Source organism: Schistocerca piceifrons, chromosome 7, assembly GCF_021461385.2.
Source record: "Schistocerca piceifrons isolate TAMUIC-IGC-003096 chromosome 7, iqSchPice1.1, whole genome shotgun sequence".
Classification (NCBI taxonomy): domain Eukaryota; kingdom Metazoa; phylum Arthropoda; class Insecta; order Orthoptera; family Acrididae; genus Schistocerca; species Schistocerca piceifrons.
The window spans coordinates 489,849,942-489,869,245 of NC_060144.1; positions in this window are offsets into that span (position 1 = coordinate 489,849,942).

Genomic DNA, 19,304 nt, shown 5'->3' on the forward strand with positions numbered 1-19,304 from the left:
ATGCAGTTGCCATTTTTTGACAGCGATTTTCGTTTGCAGATATTTCCAGACCGTTTTCTCGTATGATTTCCCCCAAGTATTTAAACTGAGAAACCTTTTTATTTTTCCATATTTTTTGTTAAAAAACTTTGGTGGTTGTTTGTTGCATATCATATATACCGTTTTTTCGAATGATATTTGTAACCCTACCTTTCCACAACTTCTTTAAGAATTTCAATTTGTTTTTGAGCTGCGATAATATCCGTAGTTAAAATTGCCAGATCATCTGCGAAGGCGAGGCAATCTACTCTAATAATGCTTCTGCCTAAGTTGACTAATTGATCTTTATTTTGATTCGACTTTTGATCTCGCCATTCTGTAATCACTTTTTCCAAAACACAGTGTAACAGTAACGGGGAGAGTCCATCTCCCTGTCAAACACCAGTCTTTATATCAAATGGTTGAGAAATTTCTCCCATGAATTTCACTTTAGACGTAGTGTCATTCAACTTTTCCTTACCTTAGGCAAGGTCGGCTTCTTTGACTTTTAGTTACAAACTCTTGAAGCCTGGCTATCTTATATTTATAAAAATGCGTGTTCTGTCGGACATGTCCTACAGAAAAGACACCTCTCATATATCTATAATTCTATGGGCGCGCCGGCTGTTTGATGAAAAAGTTTCAGTGCGAATGCAGAATCAACGTCCGAACTCTTCGGGATCAGAAATTTGCGGGTAGGGGGTTACTGTGTGGGGGTCGTTACAGTGCTTCGACCGCAAAATGGGGAATTTTGCTACGACGGAAAGCGTGGCGGTTAAGGTAACTGTTCTGCAAATACATGGAGTCTGGGTTCGAGTCTCACTCCTCCACAAATTTTCAACTCTTGCTGTTGCATTCCCGCAGTGGCTGGCTCTGAGCACTATGGGACTTAACATCTATGGTCATCAGTCCCCTAGAACTTAGAACTACTTAAACCTAACTAACCTAAGGACAGCACACAACACCCAGCCATCACGAGGCAGAGAAAATCCCTCACCCCGCCGGGAATCGAACCCGGGAACCCGGGCGTGGGAAGCGAGAACGCTACCGCACGACCACGAGATGCGGGCTTCCTGCAGTGTCCTGAGTGCCTAGAAGTCAATATTTCCTTCCTATTTCTTTCTCATCCGATTCCTTTTCATTACTTTCACCGAAATTTTTCATGTATTCCGTTACTCCGTTACATGATTCTGGACTGAGCACCATTGACGTCACATAACATGGGTGTATAAGGAAGGAAGCAGCAACCACATGTAAGTCACCACTTCACAATATCTGGTAGATATTTAACAACTTGACGCAGATGGGATCTCAGAAAAATGTTGTTAGTGGACAGCATCTCTTTTTTGTCGAAGAGAACACTTCAGACAAAACACTAGCTTCGGACGTAACGCAAGCGAGTGTTACAGGACCATTACTGATCATTATATTCGCATATAAATGACGTAGTCGATAACGTTCGAAGCTGCATGAGGATGCTCACGGATGGTGCTTCTGTATTAAGACAAATTAATACGCAAGAAAATTGTAGTGAAATGCAGTAAGACCTGCAGAGGTGCAAATTTAACTCATTTCCGTAAATATACGGAAATAACTATTATAGGATTGTACGAGTGCCTAACAAACACTGAAAGAAGTCATATCTACTAAATACCTGCGACAGCGTGTATGGTGCAAGTTGTTATGGAACGGACCGCATAAAACTAATCGTTGGAAAGCTAGGCTTTGGACTGATATTCAGCGAAAGAATCCTCGAGAATTGTATTGCAGCAACAAAAGAAGTAGCTTACAAGACATTCGTTCGACAGAACCTTGAGCAGTACTCGTCAGTTTGTGTGCCTTAACAGTGGAAATAGAGGACATAGAGAAGTTCCCAAGCCGGCCGGTGTGGCCGTGCGGTTCTAGGCGCTTCAGTCTGGAACCGCGTGACCGCTACAGTTGCAGGTTCGAATCCTGCCTCGGGCCTGGATGTGTGTGATGTCCTTAGGTTAGTTAGGTTTAAGTAGTTCTAAGTTATAGGGGACTGCTGACCGAAGATGTTAAGTCCCATAGTGCTCAGAGCCATTTGAAGAATTTTGAAGATCCCAAACAGAGTAGCGTGTAGCGTCACAGGTTCATTTAGTGAGCACGAAAGCGTTCCTCGAAGGGTCAATCGATACATTGCTTCTCCTTTTGTGCATCTCGCGAAAAGACCGCGAAGGTAAAATTAGAGACTATGTACGCTGTCCCACACACCATTAAGTGGCTTGCGGAGTGTAGATGTACACTATCTGATGAAAAGTATCTACACATCCCTATGTAATTCAGAACTGACCGCAAGGTGGACCCGCCAGTATAGAAGGAAGTGAGGAGTATTTTGTTGTTAGTATAGAAGCAGTAACAGTAGAATAGGTCGGTGACGAGATCCCAGTAATATTGAACGTGGACTAGATGTTGAGTGTCGCCTGAGTAACAAAGAGATTAATGTTTAACGTCCCGTCGTCTACGAAGTCCTTAGAGATGGCACGCCAGTTCGGATTAGGGAAGGTTGGGGAACGAAATCGACAGTGCTCTTTCGAAGGAACCATTCCGGGATTTGCCTTAAGCGGTTTACGAAAGTTACGGAAAACCTAAATCAGGACAACCGGACGCGGGTTTGAACCGTCGTCGTCTCGAATCTGAATAACAAATCAATCAGAAACATTCCAGCTTTTCTAAAACTACCCAAGCCGAATATCGGTGAAATGACTATGAAGTGGAAAATCGAAGGAATGCCCACGGATAAACAAAGACCAGGCATGCTCCGACGGATAGCGCCCCACCAAGTATTGTGGAGGGTGGTTGTACAAAATCGCATCAAATCAGCGAAAGGAATCTCTCGTGAGTTCCGAAGCGTTACTAGCACATAACAGTCGAGCTAGCACATAGATTGTACATAGGGAGTAGGGAAGACATGGGTACAGTGGTTGTGCAGCTCCTCCAAAGCTGCACTTTTCTGGTGCCAAAGCGACGCATGGTGCGTTGCAAAGATCGACGTCACTTCACAGCGGTCCACTGGACGCTATAACCAATGGTAATCCGATGAACAGGTTTGGGTTTCACGAATGCCTGGAGAACTTTACCAGCCATTATCTGCAATATGAAGTACAGGCCAGGTGCTGTTACAGTGAGAGGTGTTTTTCGTGGTTGTGGTCTGGTCCCCTTGCTGTAACCGTGGAAACGCTAAATGCGGACGGGTTGGCTAAAAAATGGCTCTGAGCATTACAGGGCTTAACTTCTAAGGTCATCAGCCCCTAGAACCTAGAACTACTTAAACTTAACTAACCTCAGGACATCACACACATCCATGTCCGAGGCAGGATACGAACCTGCGACAGTAGCGGTCGCGCGGTTTCAGACTGTAGCGCCTAGAACCGCTCGGCCACCCCGGCCGGCGCGGAAGCGTTTTTGTTGTTGTTGTTGTGGTCTTCAGTCATGAGACTGGTTTGATGCAGCTCTCCATGCTACTCCATCCTGTGCAACCTACTTCATTTCCCAGTACCTACTGCAACCTACATCCTTCTGAATCTGTTTAGTGTATTCATCTCTTGGTCTTACTCTAGGATTCTTACCCTCCACGCTGCCCTCCAATGCTAAATTGGTGATCCCATGATACCACAGAATATGTCCTACCAAGCGATCCCTTCCTTTTGTCAAGTTGAGCCACAAATTTCTCTTCCCCCCCAATTCTATTCAATACCTCCTCATTAGTTATGTGATCTATCCATCTAATCTTCAGCATTCTTCTGTAGCACCACATTTCGAAAGCTTCTGTTCTTCTTGTCTAAACTATTTATCGTCCACGTTTCACTTCCATACATGGCTACACGCCATTCAAATACTTTAAGAAACGACTTCCTGACACTTAAATCTATACTCGATGTTAACAAATTTCTCTTCCTCAGAAAAGCTTTCCTTGCCATTGTCAGTCTACATTTTATATCCTCTCGACTTCGACCATCATCAGTTATTTTGGTCCCCAAGTAGTAAAACTCCTTTACTACTTTAAGCGTCTCATTTTCTAACCAAATTCCCTCAGCATCACCCGATTTAATTCGATTACATTCCCTTATCCTCGTTTTGCTTTTTTTTATGTTCATCTTATATCCGCCTTTCAAGACACTGTCCATTCCGTTCAATTGCTCCTCCTAGTCCTTTGCTGTCTCTGACAGAATTACAATGTCATCGGTGAACCTTAAAGTTTTTATTTCTTCTCCATGGATTTTAATACCTACCCCGAATTTTTCTTTTGTTTCCTTTACTGCTTGCTCAATATACAGATTGAATAACACTGGGGAGAGGCTACATCTGTGCCTCACTCCCTTCCCAACAACTGCTTCCCTTCCTTTCGCTCCCTGTATTTTACCCCTGCCAGCTTCAGAATTCGAAAGACAGTATTCCAGTCGACAATGTCAAAAGCTTTCCTTAAGTCTACAAATGTTAGGAACGTAGGTTTGCCTTTCCTTAATCTATTTTCTAAGATAATTCCTACGGTCGGCATTGCCTCACGTGTTCCAGCATTTCTATGGACTCCAAACTGATCTTCGCCGAGGTCGGCTTCTACCAGTTTTTCCATTCGTCTGTAAAGAATTCGTGTTAGTATTTTGAAGCCGTGACTTATTAAACTGATATTTCGGTAATTTTCACATCTGTTAACTCCCTCTTTCTTTGGGATTGGAATTATTATATTCTTCTTGAAGTCTGGGGTATTTCGCCTGTCTCATACATTTTGCTCACCAGATGGTAGAGTTTTGTCAGGACTGGCTCTCCCAAGGCTGTCAGTAGTTCTAATGGAATGATGTCTACTCCCGGGGCCTTATTTAAAAAAAATGGCTCTGAGCACTATGGGACTTAACTTTTAAGGTCATCAGTCCCCTAGAACCTACTTAAACGTATCTAACCTAAGGATATCACACACATCCATGCCCGAGGCAGGATTCGAACCTGCGACCGTAGCGGTCATGCGGTTTCAGACTGAAGCGGCTAGAACCGCACGGCCGGGCCTTGTTTCGACTGAAGTGTTTCGGTGCTTTGTCAAACTCTTCACGCAGTATCATATCTCTCATTTCCTCTTCATCTACATCCTCTTCCAGGATATGAACAGATATTACAGCATTGTCTACTGCATACTGAAGAAGAACAGTTTGGAGACGGTGATGGTCTGTATTAGCACGACAGTGGACCCTGTCATATAGCAGTGTCTGCGGCGAAATGATTTGTGGATAGTAACATTCCTGAAACTGACTGGCTCTATCTAATGCAGCAGCTGTAGGATGAGGTAGAACGTCGACTTCGCTCCATAACCCAGTGTCCTTTACCAACACCTCGGTTTCGGCCTTTTGAGGAAGAAGTGCCCGCATTTCCTCCACAGGCATTCACGCACCTCACTGAAAGTGTCACCAGCCGAGTTCAAGTCGTTATAAGAGCCTAGGGTAGACACACCATAGTAATTCCACTAATAGGTTTACGGATACTTTTGATGAGATAGTGCAGATGTGACGAATTCGCAGCGTTATGTAATGGCACGGATACAGTTGTGCGCTTAAGAGGATGGCTGTTCCATCCTCTTCATCCCGATAGTGCGGGTTCTTTAATGGGAGTAGGAGCAATTCAGCAAAGCTGGCGTTGCAATCGCGCACTCTTTACACACTGTTTACGACACTGTGATGCTACACATCGCCGATCAGCAGTAGCATGGTGCACTGTCAGGACTGTGGCCACAGCTGTAAACTGTGCTGCGGGGCTAAGCACTTTGGGACGTAACATCGGAGGTCATCAGGGCCCTAGACTTAGAAGTACACTACTGGTCATTAAAACTGTTACACCACGAAGATGACATGCTACAGACACGAAATTTAACCGACAGCAACAAGATGCTGTGACATGCAAATGATCAGCTTTTCAGAGCAGTCACACAAGTTTGGCGCCGGTGGCGACTCCTACAACGTGCTGACATGAGGAAAGTTTCCAACCGATTTCTCAACACAAACAGCAGTTGCCCAGCGTTGCCTGGTGAAACTTTGTTGTGATGCCTCTTGTAAGGAGGAGAAATGCGTACCATCACGTTTCCGACTTTGATAAAGGTCGGATTGTAGCCTATCGCGATTGCGGTTTATCGTGTCGCGACATTGCTGCTCGCGTTGGTCGAGATCCAATGACTGCAAGCAGAATATGGAATCGGTGGGTTCACGAGGACAATACGGAACGCATTGCTGGATCCCAAAGGCCTCCTATCACTAGCAGTCGAAATGACAGGCATCTTATCCTCAACGCTCTAACGGATCGTGCAGCCACGTCTCGATCCCTGAGTCAACAGATGGGGACGTTTCTAAGACAACAACCATCTGCACGAACAGTTCGACGAGGTTTGCAGCAGCATGGACTATCAGCTCGGAGACCATGGCTGCGGTTACCCTTGAAGCTGCATCACGAACAGGAGCGCCTGCGATTGTGTACTCAACGACGAATCGGGATGCACGAATCGTAAAACGTCATGTTTTCGGATGAATCCAGTTTCTGTTTACAGTATCATGATGGTCGCATCCGTGTTTGGCTACATCGCGGTGAACGCATATTGGAAGCGTGTATTCGTCATCGCCATACTGGCATATCACCCGGTGTGATGGTACGGGCTGCCACTGATTACACGTCTCGGTCACCTCTTGTTCGCATTGACAGCAGTTTGAACAGTGGACGTTACATTTCAGATGTGTTACAACCCGTGGCTCTACCCTTCATTAGATCGTTGCGAAACCCTACATTTCAGCAGGATAATGCACGACCGCATGTTGCAGGTCCTGTACGGGCCTTTCTGGATACAGAAAATGTTCGACTGCTGCCCTGGCCAGCACATTCTCCAGATGTCTCACAAACTGAAAACGTCAGGTGAATAGTGGCGGAGCAACTGGCTCGTCATAAGACGCCAGTCACTGCTCTTGATGAACTGAGGTATCGTGTTGAAGCTGCATGGGCAGCTGTACCTGTACACGCCATCCAGGCTCTGTTTGACTCAAAGCACAGGCGTATCAAGGCCGTTATTACGGCCAGAGGTGGTTGTTCTGGGTACTGATTTCTCAGGATATATGTACCCAAATTGCGTGAAAATGTAATCATATGTCAGTTCTCGTATATTATATTTGTCCAATGAATACCCGTTTATCATCTACACTTGTCCTCGGTGTAACAATTTTAATGGCCAGTAGTGTACTAACAAAATTGTTCAATTGGCTCTGAGCACTACGGGACTTAACGTCTGAGGTCATCAGTGCCCTAGAACGTAGGACTACTTAACCACAAGTAACCTAAGGACATCACAAACATCCTTGCCCGAGGCATGATTCGAACCTGAGACAGTAGTGGTCGCGCGGTTCCAAACTAAAGTATTAACAACGCGGGTCTCCACCTCACTAGGCAGAGGGGGTAACCACTACTTCACCCTGGCACAGTGGCTCTGAACAGCTGCACGGATTACCCTAGCGCTCTTCCCTCCTCAATAAGAATATCCATTCGCACCTCAGCCCTCTTTGTATTTCGCGTATACTCCTAAAAAGATTGCAGACGCTCTCCGACTGTACTGGAATAGCACCTCAGCATCTAACAGAACAGGGGGTACCGCCTGAAACCCAGGACTAGTGAGCAGGAGACCCTGATTCGAGTCCCGGCCTTGGTACTGTATTCATACATCATTCATGTCTGAGACTCGAAATGGTCTCAGGAACTACATACGAGGGTGATTCAAATGAAAACCTTAAATATTTTTTTAAATATTATTTATTGTGCAGAAGTGATACAAATATGTATCACTTTTCAACATATTCTCCTCCACGCTCAATGCAAGTCCTCCAACGCTTACAAAGTGCATAAATTTCTTTAGAAAAAAATTCTTTTGGTAGACCGCGCAACCACTCACGCACCACGTGGCGTACCTCTTCACCAGAATGGAATTCTTTCCTCCCATTGCGTCTCTGAGTGGTCCAAACATAAGGAAATCACGCGGGGCAAGCTCTGGTGAGTATGGTGGATGAGGAAGACACTCAAAATGAAGGTCTGTGATTGTTGCAACTGTTGTACGGGAAGTGTGGGGTCTTCCATTGTCATGTTTCAAAAGGATACCTGCTGACAGCAATCCACGCTGCTTTGATTTGATTGCAGGCCGCAGATTATTTTTTAGGAGATCTGTGTATGATGCACTGGTGACAGTGGTCCCTCTAGGCATGTAATGCTCCAAAATGACGCATTTTGCGTCCCGAAAGAGAGTCAGCATAACCTTCCCTGCTGATGGTTCTGTTCGAAACTTCTGTGGTTTTTGTGATGAGGAATGGGGCCATTCCTTGCAATCTTTCTTCATTTCCAGTTAGCGGAAGTGAACCCAGGTTTCATCCCCAGTAACGATTCTGGCAAGGAAGCCATCACTTTCTCGTACAAAGGGCCGAAGAAATTCTTCACAACCATCAACACGTCGTTCTCTCATTTCAGGAGTCAGTTGCTGTGGCACCCATCTTGCAGACACTTTGGGAAACTGGAGTACATCATGCACAATGTGGTGTGCTGATCCATAACTAATCTGTAAACATGCTGCAATGTCATTCAGTGTCACTCGGCGGTTTTCCTTCAGTATTGCGTCAACTGCTGCAATGTTCTGTGGAGTCACAATTCGTTGTGCCTGACCTGGACGAGGAGCACCTTTCACTGAAGTCACATCATTTGCGAACTTCCTGCTCCATTCGTAGACTTTCTGCTGTGACAAACATGCATAACCGTACTAAACTTTCATTCGACGATGAATTTCAATAAGTTTCGCACTTTCACTACGCAAAAACCGAATAACAGAACACTGTTCTTCCCTGGTGCATGACGCAAGTGGAGAAGCCATCTTTATACTGATGCTGCGACGGTATGTGTGAATCTGCACTATGCTGCCACCTACGGGCCACTCTGCACGCTGTTTGCAGCACGCTTACCAACTTAGAGGAAAACGGCGCGAAATTTCGATTTGTTAAGGTTTTCATTTGAGTCACCCTTGTAGTTTCATACGATTAAAGCACCTATATCTGGGTTCCAGACACGATCCCCCGTTTCGTTCGATGCTGAGCTGCTATTGCAATACAGTTGGAGAGCCTCTGCAATGCTGTTCGAGTATAGGGAGAATGCGAAGTCGACTGAAACCTGAATGGGAATGTTGAGTGAGGAGGGAGGCGTACTACAGGGGTCCGTACGGTTGTGCAAAGTCTCTGAGCTCGGGTGGCGTATTGGTTAGCGAATGTGCGCGTAGTGAACAAAAGACCCGAGTGCGAATATTCATTCGGCCCTTCAGCCCAAATGTATACATCGTGGGTGTTTGAGACTTGAAAAGGTCTCTGGAACCATATACGCTGAAGTGCCAAAGAAACTGGTACACACTGGTACACCTGGCTAATATCGTGCAGAGCCCCCGGGAGCACGCAGAAGTGTGGCAACACGGCATAGAATGGACTCGACTAACGTCTTAATAAATTAACATCATCAATCTTGCAGGGCTGACCATAAATCCTTAAGAGTGCGAAGGGGTGGAGGCCTCTTCTAAACAGCATAATGTAAGGCATCCCAGATATGCTCAATAATGTTCATGTCTGCGGAGTTTGGTGACCAGCGGAAGTGTTTAAACGCAGAAGAGTGTGGCTGGAGCCACTGTGTAACAATTTTGGACGTGTGGGGTGTCGCATTGTCCTGCTAGAATTGCCCAAGGCCGTCGGAATGGACATGAATGGATGTAAGCAATCAGACAGGATGCTTACAGGTACGTTCCACCTGTCAGAGTCGCATCTAGACGTATCACAGGGTCCCATATCATTCCAACTGCACACGCCCCACACCATTACAGAACCTCGACTAGCTTGAACAGTTCCCTGCTGAGATGCAGGATCCATGGATTAATGACATTGTCTCCATACCCATACACGTCCATCCGCTCGATAGAATTTGAAAAGAGAATTGCCCGACCGGGCAACATATTTCCAGTCATCAACAGTCCAATGTTTGAGTTGACGGGCCAGACGAGGCATAAAGAGTTGTGTCGTGCAGTACATGAGTGGGCCTTCGGCTCCTAAAGTCCATATCGATGATGTTTCGATAAATGGTTCGCAAGCTGTCACTTGTTCATGACGCAGCAATTTATGGAAGGGTTGCACTTCTGTCACGTTAAACGATTTTCTTCAGTCGTCGTTGGTCCAGTTGTTGCAGTATCTTTTTCTGGCCGCTGCGATGTCGGAGATTTGGTGTTTCACCGGATTCCCGATATTCACGGTACACTCGTGAAATGCTCGTACGGGAAAATCCTCACATCATCGCTACGTCGGAGATGCTGTCTCCCATCGCTCGCGCGCCGAGTACAACAACATATTCAAACTCACTTAAATCTTGATAACCTGCCACTGTAGCATCGGAACCGATCTAACAACTGCGCCAGACTCTTGTTATCTTATATAGTCATTGGCGACCGCAGCGCCCTATTCTGCCTGTTTATATATCTCTGTATTTGAATAGGCATGCCTATGCTAGTTTCTTTGGCGCTTTAGTGTGGTTTCACTGTGCAACAGTGTTGACGACGCGTAGGTGCGATCCCCTTGTTAGTGATGTCCCGGGAGCAGCTTGCGGCGACGACAGTGTCATCCAGGGAGAGAACTCTGGCCACCAGATGTGTTGACGGGGGCGTCTGGGAACGGCTCTCACTGAGTGGGCAGTAGTGAGAAGCGTACCAGTTCGACACCCAGTGCTGGCGGTGGTAGATGAAGGACCGTGCGGCAAGCGGTCCTGTTGAATGATAGTCACTGTGCTGATGGCTACACCAGCGGGCGCTGAATGAGTGACGATGCTTATCCGGACTCCACAGTAGTTGCCCGCTTCACAGCGCTCGGTCCCCGTTGCCATCAGGGAGGACAGACACCCTGTCGTGTAGGTTCCCCAGGTGTCGCGTAATCCTTCTGCTGTAAAGCTAAAGCGGCTTCCCCGCCGCTGATTGCAGAACGGTGGGCATACGTAGTTGCTGGGGTCCGATGGCTTGCATAAGATGAAGCCACAGCTTGTATCAGTCGGTTGCAGTTATCCAGTAATCATGCGGTGACCGGCAACGGCTGGCTAGGGCATCTGCACTGAGGTGACAAAAGTCAAGAGATACCTCCTAACATTGTATGGGACCTCCTTTTATCCAGTGTAGTGCAGCAGATCGACGTGGCATGGATTCAGCAAGTCGTAGGAAATGTCCTGCAGAAATACTGAGCTTTGCCGTCTCTATAGTCGTTCGTAATTACGAATGTGTTGCCTGTGTAGGATCTTGCCCACGAACTGTCCGCTTGATTACGTCCCATAAACGTTCGAAGGGATTCATTTCGGGCTATCTGGGAGGCCAAATCATTGAGTCGAATTGTCCAGAATGTTCTTGAAACTAACCACGAACAATCGTCTGCCGATTACATGGCACATTGTCATCTATAAAAATTCCAACGTTGTTTGGGAAAATGAAATCCGTGAATAGCTCAAAACGGTTTGCAAGTAACCGAAAATCGGCTCAGTTAGACCAGAGGACCCAGTCCATTCCATGTAAACACAGCCCACACCATTATGGAGCCCCCACCAGTTTGCACAATGCCTTGTTGACAACTTGGGTCCGTGGCTTAGTGGGGTCTACACCACACTCGAACTCTACCTCAGCTCTTAACAAGTGGAATCGAGACTCATTTGACCACGTCACGGATTTCTAGTCCGCTACGGTCCAACAGATACTGTCAAGAGCCCAGGAGAATCGTTACAGGCGATGTCGTGCTCTTAGCAAAGGCACTCGTGTCGGTCGTCTACTGCCATAGCCCATTAACGCCAAATTTCGCCGCAGTGTCCCAGCGGATACGTTCGTCGTACATCTCACATTTATTTCTGAGATTATTTCACCCTGATTTGCATCTCTGTTAGCACTGACAACGCTACGCAAACGTCGCTGCTCTCGGTCATTCAGGGAAGGCCGTCTGCCACCGCTACCGCATTGTTCATGGTGACAGGTAATGCCTGAAATGTTGTATTCTCGGCAAACACTTGACACAGTTGATCGTAGAACACTGAATTCCATAACAATTTCCGGAATGTAATGTCCCATGCGTGTAGCTCCAACTACACTACCGGCTACACCACGAGGATGACGCGTTACAGACACGAAATTTAACCAACGGAAGAAGATGCCGTGATATGCAAATCATTAGCATTTCAGAGCATTCAAACAACGTTGAACCCGGTGGCGAAACCTACAACGTGCTGACATGAGGAAAGTTCCCAATCGATTTCTCATACACAAACAGCAGCTGACCGGCGTTGCCTGGTGAAACTTTCTTGTGATGCCTCGTGTAAGGAGGAGAAATGCGTATCATCACGTTTCCGACTTTGATAAAGCTCGGATTGCAGCCTATCACGATTGCGGTTTATCGTATCGAGACATTGCTGCTCGCGTTGGCCGAGATCCAATAACTGTTAGCAGAATATGGAATCAGTGGGTTCAGGAGGGTAATACGGGACGCCATGCTGGATCCCAATGGCCTCGTATCACTAGCAGTCGAGATGACAGGCATCTTATCCGCATGACTGTAACAGATCGTGAAGCCACGTCTCGATCCCTGAGTTAACAGATGGGGCCGTTTGCAAGACAACAGCCATCTGCACGAACGGTTCGACGACGTTTGCAGCAGCGTGGACTATCAGCTCGGAGACTATGGCTGCGGTTACCCTCGACGCTGCATCACAGACAGGAGCGCCTGCGATGGTGTACGCAACGACGAACCTGGGTGCACGAATGGCAAAACGTCATTTTTTCGGATGAATCCAGTTTCTGTTTACAGGATCATGATGGACACATTCGTGTTTGGCGACATCGCGGTGAACTCACATTGGAAGCGTGTATTCGTCATCAACATACTGGCATATCACCCGGCATGATAGTATGGGGTGCCATTGGTTACACGTCTCGGTCACCTCTTGTTCCCATTGACGGCACTTTGAACAGTGGACGTTACATTTCAGATGTGTTACGATCCGTGGCTCTACCCCTCATTCGATCGCTGCGAAACCCTACATTTCAGCAGAATAATGCACGACCGCATGTTGCAGGTCCGGTACGGGCCTTTCTGGATTCAGAAAATGTTCGATTGCTGCCCTGGCCAACACATTCTCCAGATCTCTCACCGGTTGGAAACGTCTGGTCATTGGTGGCCGAGCAACTGGCTCGTCACAAGACGCCAGTCACTACTCTTGATGAACTGAGGTATCGCGATGAAGCTGCATGGACAGCTATACCTGTACACGCCAGCCAAGCTCTGAATCAATTTCTTGGCGTAACAAGGCCGTTATTACAGCCAGAGGTGGTTGTTCTGGGTTCTAATTTTTCAGGATCAATGCACTCAAAATGCGTGAAAATGTAATCACATGTCAGTTCTAGTATATTTGTTCAATGAATACCCGTTTATCATCTTCATTTCTTCTTGGTGTAGCATTTTTAATGGCCAGTAGTGTACCATTCCGTGTTCAGAATCTGTTAATTCCCGTCGTGCGGCCTTAATCACATCGGGAAGTTTTCCAACTGAATCGCCTAATTACAAACGATACCTTCGCCAAAGCAGTGCCCTTTTGTACACTGTGTATGTGGGTATCGCTGTTCCATGACTTTCCTCACCTCGGTGTATGGTACGCATCGTAGGTTATGGGATATACGAAATGCTATAGGCAACATGGACCATGTCAATACCGTGTGCATTAAAAGATGGCCTCAGGGTCCCTTTGCGTGGATCAGGACATGTGGTATGCCTTGCGATAACACCGATCACTGCTACACTAGCACACTATGGAGGTCAACAGCGATCGACTGTGGTGTGTTATTTGGCTGTTTCACTGCAGGTCAGTAGTTTAATCGAGTACTGAGTGATTTAGTAGCCCTGCTAAGCGATAAAGATGGTGGACGAGTGTGAGTTCGCACTTTACTTGGTGGTCAACTGTCACCTGCTATGAAGTTCTAACATTCTACGTGGTGTCTGTTTGTTCTAAGTCGTGACTCCCTACCACTTTCGCACAACGACGCCCTGAGCGTGTTTTTTAGGGAATTGACTAGTTTGAACCTGGGACCTGTTGCTGCTAATGAGACGTCAGACAACATGTGACATGTAGAGTTCAGTGAGACTAACGATGATATAACCAAATACTTAATGATTTCAGCGTCAGCTCCACTGCACTCCCTGTAAAAGAATCTTAATACTAACTAAATTTAGTGGAAGGGGTTCAAGGCTTTCCTATGTTTAGTTAGCTGATAAAATAACGTCGAAAAAGCAGTCAAGTTAACCATTGAAAATTTTATTCTACTCACAAAACATTGTTTATAAATTGCCCTATTGATAAAAGGAAATGTTTTAATACAGGATGATAAAAACCAACTGCGTTCAACAAAAATGTGAACGAGTATTCCCTGAATGGGTATCCACGTTCTTCAATGGATCGAAGGATGACCTATGCCATATCATATCTATAATCTAGGTTTAAATTAAGTTTCACAAAAGAGAAAACTATCAAAATGGTCTACAGTGACCCTCAATTATATTTAATTACTTATCTAACTTGTCATAAATTACAGTGGCTGATGTGGTTTCTCAATAATTGTATAACAGAAAAATCATTGCGTTTCAAATTTTTACTTCAAGTAGCAAACGTGAACACCATGAGATTTAATTGACGATCGACACTAGTATTACGTAAAAAGGGGGTGTAACAGATGAGACTTCTGCAGTTCTGAGTGAAGCTTTATGCGCTGTTATGCGGCATCACGTGCGTTCATTACCTTGTCATTGGTTAGGCAGCGTCAGGGGGCGGCGGGCGGCGCAGCTCCATACAGCTCTCCGTCTCGGAAGCAACTCTCCCCTAATTTCTCCTTACTACAATTTACCAAAGTTGGTTTAAAAAAGGCTGTCTGGCTGTGTTTACAACTGACCAATCAGGGTCTCAATGTTAACCTTAAGCTCAGCCTACAAAATTCCTTCTATCCAATGAGAAAAGTTATACTTCTCGTGGTAGGGCAATATTTTTAACATTTGCAACATAACAGAGACGCGAAAAAGTCTCACGCTAAAACTTGCAGCTGGTGTGGCCCTTTTAGTGTTATCGTAAGATCTATACCTTTCTTCTGGAGGGCTCTATCTTTTAACATGGGCTGGAGGGCTCTATCTTTTAGCATGGGCTGGGGGTGATCTTGGCTGTCGGCTGGCGACGTGGGTGTCCGTCCCTTATCGTAAGGCCTTCTAGCTTAACACGGTTCTGATCTCGGCTTCTGTTCTTGTTTCTCCCCTTGGAACTGTGTCTGTTTCACAGTGGGAGGTTATGACATGCATTTAGGCGTTTTTTTGTTAGTCTGTCGTATTCCATTTGCTCACTCGTTGATCATATTACTTTGGTTAATTTAATGTCAGGAAATTTTTGGAGCTAAGTGACATACTGCTGGATTTGCTATCATGTCAGGGTTTTCATGGTAGGTGTTGGATTTGCCTGACACCTTACATATCACCACCCTTCAAACTTAATTTTTGCACTGAAGTTAGGCAATGATTGAACTGTTGTCTAAGTCAGTCAAAAATTATTCCTTTATCTACATTTTGTTGCCTACTGTTCAGCCACATTATTCTGGTTCAATGCTAGTTTGTATTACTAATTTATATTTTTATATTCTTCCAAATTATTCTGAAAAATATGTTTATATTGACAAGAGAAGAATATTTACATGCTATTATTATTATTAATTTTTAATTATTTTCTTTCTTTATTTAAGTGTAAAGTTAGTTTTTTAAGAAGTTTGTTATCGAAAGTGAGGAGTCTTTCGCATCGATTTTCCTAGAAATATTTTTTTTGTAAATGTAGTAATTAAGTAAAATCTATTCCTAACACATTTTCTAAATATCATGTACAAGTAAAATGTTTTTTGTTTCTAGACACTTATTTCAACATTGTTACACTAACAAATAAGAATTATTTCCAAGAATTGCTTTGACAAAGAAATATACATACACAAATATTGAGATATTATCCTAACAAATGGTGCAAATGTTAAAAAAAGGGAAAACATCCAACAAGATAATTTTTTATTATTTGTTTTTATAAGGAGAAAATAAGTAAAATGTAGTTATTCTTTTATTTTTATGGGGAGAAAATAAGTGGCATATAGTTTCAGTGTTTATTATCCCTTACTTTTGTTCTTTATACACTGTCCAATTCAGAACTAATGACTTATTGTTATCGATAGTCTATTTTTTACTTAAGTCCATAGTCTATTATTTTGTAGTTTATTAGCTGTCTGGTGTGCTTAACTTATTTAGTTTTTCACATGTTTCTTTTGCACAATTCCTACATCACGTAATTTGATTTCACACATTCACACAATCCTATGAATGTTTAAGCAGGATGTTGGTGAATGTTTTTGCATGAAGGTGATGGACTTGAGCGAGATGGATGTGGGCAAGTATTTGAGGTACAGCTTCGTTCGTCGTTCCTTGTTGGCTTTGCAATGGTGTGTTGCTGTTGTGGAGGGCCCTTAATGGAATGGAGCTGTGAGTGCAGAATCTCATGGTTTACTGGCTTTGTATGCGTGAAAGTCACCATTATGTGTCGCTGAAAGCGGTCGGTTTTCGTTGTGATACTTCACAGATGACTAGATTACGATAGGATAGGGATTTGGGAAGGTATGCCGTCCATTCTTCACCCATCTTCTTTCTTAGTCTCAATCTTGCCAATCTTCAACCTCTGTTCTTCCTGCTTTTTCTCTGCTTCTTACTTGATTCTTGGTTCTTCTCTGGGCAGGATATGGGAAAGTTATTGATAACTAGTCGCTTTGAAGTTCTCCTCTTAGTAACAGTTTGATAAATTGTTTGGACATGTAATTTTTACTTTGTGGAAGTTTTCTTCATTTTCGTGCATCAACGTGCTGTTTAATAGCAGCAGTGTGACTTTTACACATATTTTTTTTTGCCATTAGTGGCTTGCCCATGCGGTCTTCTAGTCAGGCCATTTTTTGCTCACTCCGCTGAGTTGGGACATCCCAAGACCCTCTTGGCCTTCCGCGTTCTGTCCCAGCAGGGTTCCGCTTAAGGGCAGATTTACTGCCCACTTCAGCTACAAGGGCCCTCTATTGGTCTCACTGTCCTTTCCCTTCTCTCGACGCTTCTGCCTTGTAGGAATCGTGTCTTGCTAAATACGTCCTTTTCTTTCTTGATACTTCTCGCGTTGCAACTTGTGGGTCGTTGCATCTGGTCCTTGCTGGAGTTTTTACAATGGTTCTTACAAAAAGTTTTACTTATAATCATCTAACATATGTCTAGTACCTACATTGTTTTACACCTTCTCGAAAAGCTTTACAAATTTCGGTGCCCTTTCCATATTACAGTTCTAAGGTATTTTGAGTCTTAACTTCTACAAGAATCCTCAAATTCGTTTTTTTATTTTTGTGTAGTGTCGTGGTGTATAGCATTTTAGTATTTCATGCTGTTAGACTATCTACGCTTTATACCTTCGCCCTAATCTGTGGTAGTATTGGTGTTGTTTTTGTTTTTGTTTTTATTGAAACTACTTTCTTTTTCCCACCTTCCTCTCTCTTCATTCTTCTTTCTCCTGACGATCTTATCTGCAACATAAACTTGAAATATTTTGCTGATTATTTACCAGTGATAAAATTAATCTTCAAACTTTTTAATATGGCTTACATGGTGAAGTCCTAAGGTTTTGCCTGTTTTTGGGTTCATTAGTTCCACAGCATTATCATGAGCAATTCGGCTAATTATGTCAGGTATTTCTTATGCAGCGTAAAACTTATGTATTTTGCGTTTCTGTTTGCTGGAGAGATGCTGTGTTTTTACAAATACTTTCTGGCCTGCTGAGAATGTTCTTTTAATTGCTGTTCTATCTCCTCTTTCTTTTCTTTTAATGACTGCCTTTCTGCTGTTGGAGAGTGCTGTTGCTATGACTTGTTTGTGCTGTCTGCGTGGTACAATAGGAAATCTAACATTTTCTCTGCTTATGTTTGGGGGTTCAATATTTTTAAGTACAGTAACTGGAGGTAGTAGAGTAGTGCTATGTGGCATTTCATTTATTACTTCTTGAAAATCTTTTAGGTATATATCCCAAGTGTTGTGTCTTTTGCCTGCATATAATCGGCATAAAGTGCCTATGTCCTTCATAGATCATTCTGCTGGATTTACGCTAGGTTTGTACTTAGATATGTAGATGGGTTTTATTTTGCGTTGTTTTAACGTGTTCTGCCATTGCACTGATTTGTATTGTGGGCCATTATCCGAAATTATTCGTTCCACTCAACCTACTTGTCTGAGAAAATCTTGTCTAAATGCTTTACTTATAGTAAGACCTGTTGCCCGTTTTAATGGTGTCAAGGTAATATATTTAGAAATAAGTTCCAAAACGACAAATATGAAAATATATCCATTTTTCGTGCATGGGAGGGGCCCCATAATATCTGTTGCAGCTATTTGTTTTAATTTTTTAGGGAGTATTGGAAACATAGGTGGTTTGGTTTGGAAAGTGACGTGTTTAGCCCTTTTTTGCATTTGAATAATACTGTTCTAATTCGTCTTTCTATATTAGGAAAATGGCTTGTTTGTTTTATTTTTAAAAATCATTTCTTTGGTCCAAAGTGGCCATTACTTAAATGTGTATACCATATGTACTTAATAATTAGTTCATCTGGGATATAAATTAACCATTCATTCGTTGCAACATTTCGTCTAAAAAATTAAACATTGTTTTTTATGAGATAGTGCTGTCGAATGTCTGGAAAATCCTTACTTCTCCACTTGTGTTTGAGTCCTAGTATTTCGGGATCCTTATCGTGTTCCTTGCCTATGTTTTTCATTGCTGTCATAATGTAGTTTTCGAAAGGTACTTGTTTCATATAGTACATTATAAACTGGTCTTCTGCTGCTTCCAAACCTAAGTTATTGGATGCACCCTATGGACATCGTGATAAAGCATCTGCTAATACATTCACCGGTCCAGGTATGTGTGTAATAGCGAAGTCAAATTCTTGTAGTATTAACATCCATCTGGCTAGCCTCCCATGAGTTAGTTTGGCGGATAACAGAAATTCTAATGCTTTGCGGTCAGTGTATACTTTTGTTTTTCTTCCGAATAGGAAGTATCGAAAACGTTGGAAGCTCCAACAATGGCCAATGCTTCCACCTCCGTGACTGAATAGTTGTTCTCGCTTTTTGTGAGTA